Source organism: Neolamprologus brichardi, chromosome 3, assembly GCF_056152115.1.
Source record: "Neolamprologus brichardi isolate AB-2024 chromosome 3, ASM5615211v1, whole genome shotgun sequence".
Classification (NCBI taxonomy): Eukaryota; Metazoa; Chordata; class Actinopteri; order Cichliformes; family Cichlidae; genus Neolamprologus; species Neolamprologus brichardi.
The window spans coordinates 43,629,714-43,636,843 of record NC_142106.1 but is presented as its reverse complement, the minus strand read 5'-3'; the positions used below and the strand labels follow the sequence as shown (position 1 = coordinate 43,636,843).

Below are 7,130 nucleotides of genomic sequence, written 5' to 3'. Positions count from 1 at the left end.
AACATCCTCCATTAAATACTGCAATAAAACAAAACTGTCACACAACTAATTATTTTTAAAAGTTGGTTTCACATGCAGTTAAGGTAATGTAAAAATGAATACATTTGATCATTTGACATCAGATACTTTAAAAAGAAAATAGATTTAAGAGTAAAGAGCAAATTTTAAAAAGTTCATATCAATTATGACAATACAATGGAATGACTGAAATTTTACACAAAATGTAACTGTAAATATTATGTGGTTAATGTTTACAGAAAAGAAAATGCCCCCAAAATCCTGTTTGATTTACAGTTTTTCTGAATTGCTAGAACACTAAGCTCCATTCTCTAAACAAAATTCTCAGTGGCCTGAACCTATTTTTCAAATCATCCAGTCTTTTTTGCTCAACATTAAGCTGGGCATGCACTGTGCGATTTTTTCATTCGCATTATTCAGCTTCTGCTCAAACTGTATGATTGAATTGCAGGGGTTCACACTATACGGCCTGATGCTCTGATGCCACCTGAGTGCTCACACTGTGCGTCCATAACACAAAGCTTATAACACAAAATCTGTTTCTCTCTCTCTCTCTCTCTCTGTCTTTTACTCACACACACACACACACACACACACACACACACACACACACACACACAACACCACCACCACCGCCATCAACTTTGATAAATTGCTAATGAAAAACATTGATCAGGCAGCTGTGATTGAGCAGCAATGTCTATCCAACTCTTTTCACGGTTGTTGTGGTGGTGATAATTTTGTGAGGCCACATCAAAAAGGCCCGGATGAGCTTGCCAAAGTTCTACAAGTTGGGGCTCCATCGTTTGTGTCCAAATCACATGCTACACTGCCATGCTACTCCGTCTTTTCACTTCCAATTCTGTGTTTCCGCGTGCGCCGTGTGAGTGGCTGTGTTGACGCCCTCAAGAGGAGCGACAGGATTTTAAACAGATTAGATTTTCTTGCGACCTTACAATTAATGAACGGGAGCTGGTCGTGAGGTGTTAATCGCTTCTCGTTACCCCATGTATACTACACAATTCACGTCACACGATTAAGGCGAAACTCGAGCAATCCCCAAAATGGTCGCACGACTGAAAAATCGTCTCAAAATGGGCCAAAAGTTGCACAGTGTATGCCCAGCTTAAAACGCATTCTCAGTCACTAAACACAGCAAAAACAAAAAACTCCAACACAGCTGTCATCTTTTACACACACAACTCACAAATGAACCTTTCTAATGATGTCATCCGACCAATCGGGCAGGGTTAAAGTCTGTTAAGAGTACATCTACAATGGACAGACATATACATTACAGCGAGGCAGAGGGGAAAGGTGGTGACATGGGGGGCGAGGGGAGGACAACCAAGAAAATCATTACTGATTAAATTTAGGCGACTATTGTACACTGTCTTTGTTTGTGGAATGACAATGAGGGAAGCAGGGCAAAGTTTCCAACCCAGTTTGAGCAGATTCTTTGAGGCCAGCATGATCAGGACATTTAGAGAAGAAAACAGATAATTGTTTCTTTGGTTTTGCTTCTTTGTTTATTTGATATACAGTATGCTATACTGTAAGTACTGTAATGTTCATTACAATTCTACTTTTACTGGGTATATATGTTTTAAGTGCATTTTCCCTTTCCTAGAATTACCAAATGACGGTGGAAAGACTGTTCTTTTCTCCTTTCTTTTTACAACAAGAAGCACTCATTGTTGAAGTGGTCCTTCAATCACTCTCAGATGGATTTTAGAGAGTCGGGTGCCATTATTTTGAAGAGAAGGTCAACTGTGGAATCACCAGTGTGTAGTGTCTAACAGAGGTTCTGTGGTGAATATATTTTACTTGCTGTGGATGGAGGTTTCAAGAAATGTGTTTTGGCAATTCAAAAAACAAAATCACCCCAAATTTTTAAAATACATAAAAAAAACCACACTCTCTTCAGCATTAGATTTATCAACAAATAGTTGCATCTCATTTACATAAATATAGACAAAAGAACATCAACATAAATATAGACTTATAAACTTAGTACAGTTTTTGCATATTTAACCGCTGTGGTTGTGAAACTGAAAATTGTGTTGGTCGATTATCTAGGCAGATTTTTCTTTACCTTGTCAAATATGCAGTTTTGGAGAACATTTTGAACCTTCATTTTTAATGATAAAATGTCACAAAATTAAGAAAGGTATGTCCCTACAAATTAAGTAGGGAAGTGAGACAGGATTGGTGCATTATTAGCCTCACTTTATGTTAAATGACTTTTTAAGGCTTTCTTTTGCCTGCTCCTTTGTTATCATATTCCAAGCTGCAGGAATATCAGCAGGTGCTACTTCATATAATTTGGAAAATTCATTGTTGTACTTTGCCATTACATATTTCACACATCTGGAGTGATTTTCCAGTCTGGGTAAATTTTCTTGTAATTCTTGTAAAGGTGACGTTTACCTTTTGTAGCATTGCAATTAAAATATTTTTTAGTGGTCACAAGAGAAGAGCATATGTCAGTGGCAAGTTTTGTTGTTGTGTTCCAGGTATATTTACTCAGACCCTGAGGCTGATGCAGTGAAGCAAAATGCTCATTATGGGATTTTCCTCCTGCAACACAAGGAGCTTTGCAGAATGGACACTGTTGGCCACAACCAATCATTTTACTTGAAAGCTCAAGCTGGGGCTGCACATGGAGGTGTTTCAGTTTAGCTTCAATGCATGTTTTTTTAAAAGTCTCTGTAAGATTTTTTGTCATGTCTTGCACAGACACTGTTAGATAGTCATCAAACTGTTCAAGGTCAGCGTTGTTCAAGATCATGAAACCACCAAGAGCATCCTGGGGAATGACCAGTTTGTTACCAAGTTCTTTACAAATATCTTCAACAAATGTCTTCAAACCATTAGTCTTTCCAGTTTTGGCCTTCTTGATCGCCTCATGTATGCTTGTGATACTTGAATGGAGATGCTTATCCTCATACTTAAATATTGATACAGATGAGAAGTGCCTAACTATCTGATTCTGTATCAGTTTATATACACAGGTATCAAATGACCATATATAATCAAAATAGGTTTGAAAATCATCCTGTGAAAGCAAATCCAGTAAAACTGAATACTGGAAGGACATTTGTGTTTTAAACTCTTGACATCTCAGCATTTCATCAATGATATCATGTCCCAGGAAACGACTGATAAAGTCTTCGATAGCAGGTTTTAAGCATTTGTTGGTGAATTCTTCTGCCTTCTTCTGACACTGGTCTCGTTTATGGAACATATCTTTGAAATCATCACAAAACTTTTCCTTGTTTTTTTCCAGACATCTGTAGGGATCATTTGTTTGTATAAAATCTTCGTGCATTTTCTGAAACTCTCTGGCTGCAAATCCACAGATGTGCTGTTTTAGAGAAACTTCAAACTCAATGTCTGTGTTAATATCTTGATTGTTATGCAGCTTGTCATCAATGATGTGTAGGATCTCCTCGATGTAAGTGTCAGAGTAATTCATTTTTCTTTTCACCTTTTTACTCACAGATTGAGTGCAAACAAATGTGATGCCTTCAGACAGTTTGTGAACGGCCATTATGTGATCTTGAATGCTGAAAATCTTGTTCAGTTTGTGTTTTAATCGATTGAAGCGTCCTTCAGCTGTATATTTAAAGGGCTCTTCTCCACAGTTGTACAGACTCTTTTGATTTAACAACTCACATGCATAACTTCCCCTATGTGACAGATTTATTCTCAGGAAGTTAGTTACGCTGATGAAGACATTTGTGGCATTTTGTTTGGAAACAGATAATTTATTCACTGTTTCATTCCACATTTTGTCAAACTCTTTGTCCAGATCCGTTTCATCCATTTGGACATTCTTTTCTCGACATACATCAATTAGTGCACAAACGGCTTTTTCGATCTCTTTTGTGTAATTCTCTTTGATTTTATCAAGTTCCACCATTCCTTGTCGGATTTCTGCTGCTGCTTTGAGCTGATTATTAACAGACCTCTCAATTTCTTTTCGAAGGCTCTTTGCACTGTTTGAGAATTCCTCTCTGTATCTTTCAACCAAATCTACATGACTCTCTGTTTGCTTGAAATACTCTGTCAGATTTTGTTGAAGCTTTGCCTCCCATGTGGACAGCACTGTGGAGGCTTCACTTTTCAAAGATGTGAGAAATTCTCTCATGTCAGAAGATTCAGATTTTGCTGCAACTGTACCCAAATTGGAAATTCTTGTTTCTGCAGTTGTTACCCAGGTGTACATTTCTTTTTTGAATTCCCACTCCCACTTGTTGAATTCTGTGCAGAGTCTCATGTATGCATCGGCTACAAGGCTGTTTCTGAAGCTGAAGATAAAAGTTTCATGCTTTACTGCAGTCCACAGGCTTTTCATCCACTCTTTAAACTCCAAGATATCATAAGGAGATGATTTAGTGTTTTCCAGTAGTTTGATTATGTGTTTCTTGAGCTCATATACAGCCTCACTGTACCCTGCATTGACTGGTGCCATTGGTGGGTTTCCATTCCAGAGTCCAGGAATGTAACAGTTCCCAGTGTCTGGACTGTACTCCATCACATCAGTGAAGCTCTTGTTCTCCTCTTTCTTTTCCATTTTGGCTGCTGCCTGGGTCATCTCATTCAACTGTTCCAGGAGTAGTTTCCTGTCTCGTGAGTTATTGTCATGGGCTGAAACATCGGACACATTCTGGTGAACAAACACACATTTAGGCTTTTTGCCCACCTCCTTCATCCTGAGAAAAGCATGCACAACTATTTGTAAGATGTCCTTCATTTCAGTTGAATTCTCCATTGCAACATTGACGATGGTGACATCACTCAGTCCCACAACAAGTGTAGCAAGCTCATTGTCGTGCTCGTGGCTGTTGTCCAGTTGTGCAAGTTCTGGTGACTTTAAGCCCTCAGTGTCAATGATCAGCATGAAGTCACAGTTTAGGACTTTTTTCACATCTTCACTGATTTTGATGAGCAACATAAAGGCACCTCGAGTACATCGACCACTGCTGACTGCAAACTGCACTCCAAACATGGTGTTAAGGAGAGTGGACTTTCCTGTGCCCTGAACTCCAAGAACTGTGACTACACGTATCTTTCTGTTTGGAGACACCAAGTCACTGAGCTGAGAGAGAACATCACTCACCCATCTGAGAGGGATGTGCGATGCATCTCCATCTACAAGCTCAAGAGGAAATCCATCAAGCAACAACTCTGCACACAGTTTGGGCAGACGCTGCAACTGTTGACGTTCTGGACCTGTTTTTGGAAGGGACAGCGAGGCTTCATAGATCTGACCCATTTCACGGAAGAAGTGTTCAGTCCCCAGTGAGCTGTTGGAAATTTGTCTGTCAATCTCCTTGATCTCCTCTTTGTTCTCAGAGTTCTTACACTTCTCTTTATATTTCTCTTTAAGTTTCGACAGTTTTATACGGGACACCTTGTCAAGGTTCATTCGCATCCATTTCAGAAAATAGGACCTCTCTGTCCTTGGGCATGATATTGCATTGATGATGTCTACCATAGCTGTGGACATGTCATCAGAGTTCTGCTTTTTCCGGAGTTCGTGTTTCTGTAACCGAAGATGGCTTTTGTAGTCTTCTACATTCGTAGACCCGATATGTTGAAGTCGATATTCTTCTGTCTCTAAGCAGGTCAGTTCTTTCCATATTTCACCTTGCAGTGGAAGCTGATTTTCTTTGTATTTCAGGATGTCTTGTATTTTGCCAGTGATAGCATCTGCATTTTTCTTTGCTTTTTGGCACTCTGGAGAGTCTTCATCTACCAGGATTCCCAGTTCATGGGCAATGTCTGCCATCTGCTCTATTGACATCTTAGTATTAGAGTTCTCAACTGTATCTCTGACCTTTTCCTTCAATAGCTGGATAAAGTCTGCATCATTTATTTTTTTGGTCTTAATAATGATGTTGTTGTTTGTCAAGCCCAACTCTTTTGCTACTTTTTTTAATGCTTCCGAGTTGAAGCGCTTACTATCATAGTTGCCAACCAGGAAGATCTGTCCCCTGTGACTGTTACGTAGACTGCACTCAGAGTCCAATTTGTCAAAAAACACAAAAACTGCTGCAGATGTCTGACACAAAAAGGAGTATTGTGTGTCAAATGAAGCAATGTCCCCACGAAGGTTAGCTACAGCCACTGGCTCACTGAAAACATCAATGTTTTTGTTTCCACATGGAAGATACCAAGTAATTTCAGTTAGTCCGTTGGATATTCTTCTTGGACTGTCACCACACTCCATGTTGCGGTGAACAAAGGTGTCATGGTACTGCTGAGAATTGCTGAGAAGCTTATTGAGAATCTCTGACTTGGACAAAGAGCACTCACCCAGTCTGACAAAAGAGATCATTGGAAGTTCAGAGAGAACGATTCTGTCTTCAATGAAGCCCTTGGACTCTGACAGAGACTGAGGTCTGTACTTTTTAACAATGTCTCTCATGGCCCACAGCATGAGTGTGCACTGATTTAGGTCACAATTGGGAAGCAAGAGAGGAACAGAGAACTGACACATGGACATTTTGAGTGCCATTTCCTGTTGTACAAAACCATCAGAACACAGAAAGAGAGCAGTGATTATGTCGAGGGGGTTTAGCATGTCAACTGTGTTTAGGCCATCAAGCAGATTGTCAATATCTAAGTCTTTACTCCCAGATTTATCATTAAAATTTTGCTTAGACATTAATGTACATTTCAAATTTCTAGCTGTCAAATTAACCATCATTAGTTTCTTTAGAGAAAACCATGGAAGGTCTGATTTACACTTGGCAGGTTCATCAGAAACTGCTTTCTCATCAATCTCAAGTATTTTATTGAGTGAAAGCTTCTCTCTGTAGTATTGGCCCAAGCATAGGTCTTCCAGTAAGAGCTCCAGGGATGTCTCTGTGGATATAGAGAATCTTGTTATTTATAGGTGTCTTACTATACAACCTAAAATGCTGATCCAGTCATCCATCATTCTAAGTAAATTCAGTAAATTTTCAAAATTAAACAGTTTAATAAAACTAAAACAATGTAAATGTACTGCAAATACTACACAATATAGACAGCTAAATTTGCCATTAAGTGTCATCATTGTCAAAAAGGGCTATCAAAATATCATATTTCCACTTCATGTG

At 39.0% G+C, this 7,130-nt stretch overlaps 1 pseudogene; it reads right to left on the bottom strand.

Annotated features, from left to right (window-relative positions):
- Positions 1-2,243: 2,243 nt before the first annotated feature.
- Positions 2,244-6,736, bottom strand: LOC148104338 (interferon-induced very large GTPase 1-like; annotated as a pseudogene).
- Positions 6,737-7,130: the final 394 nt, after the last annotated feature.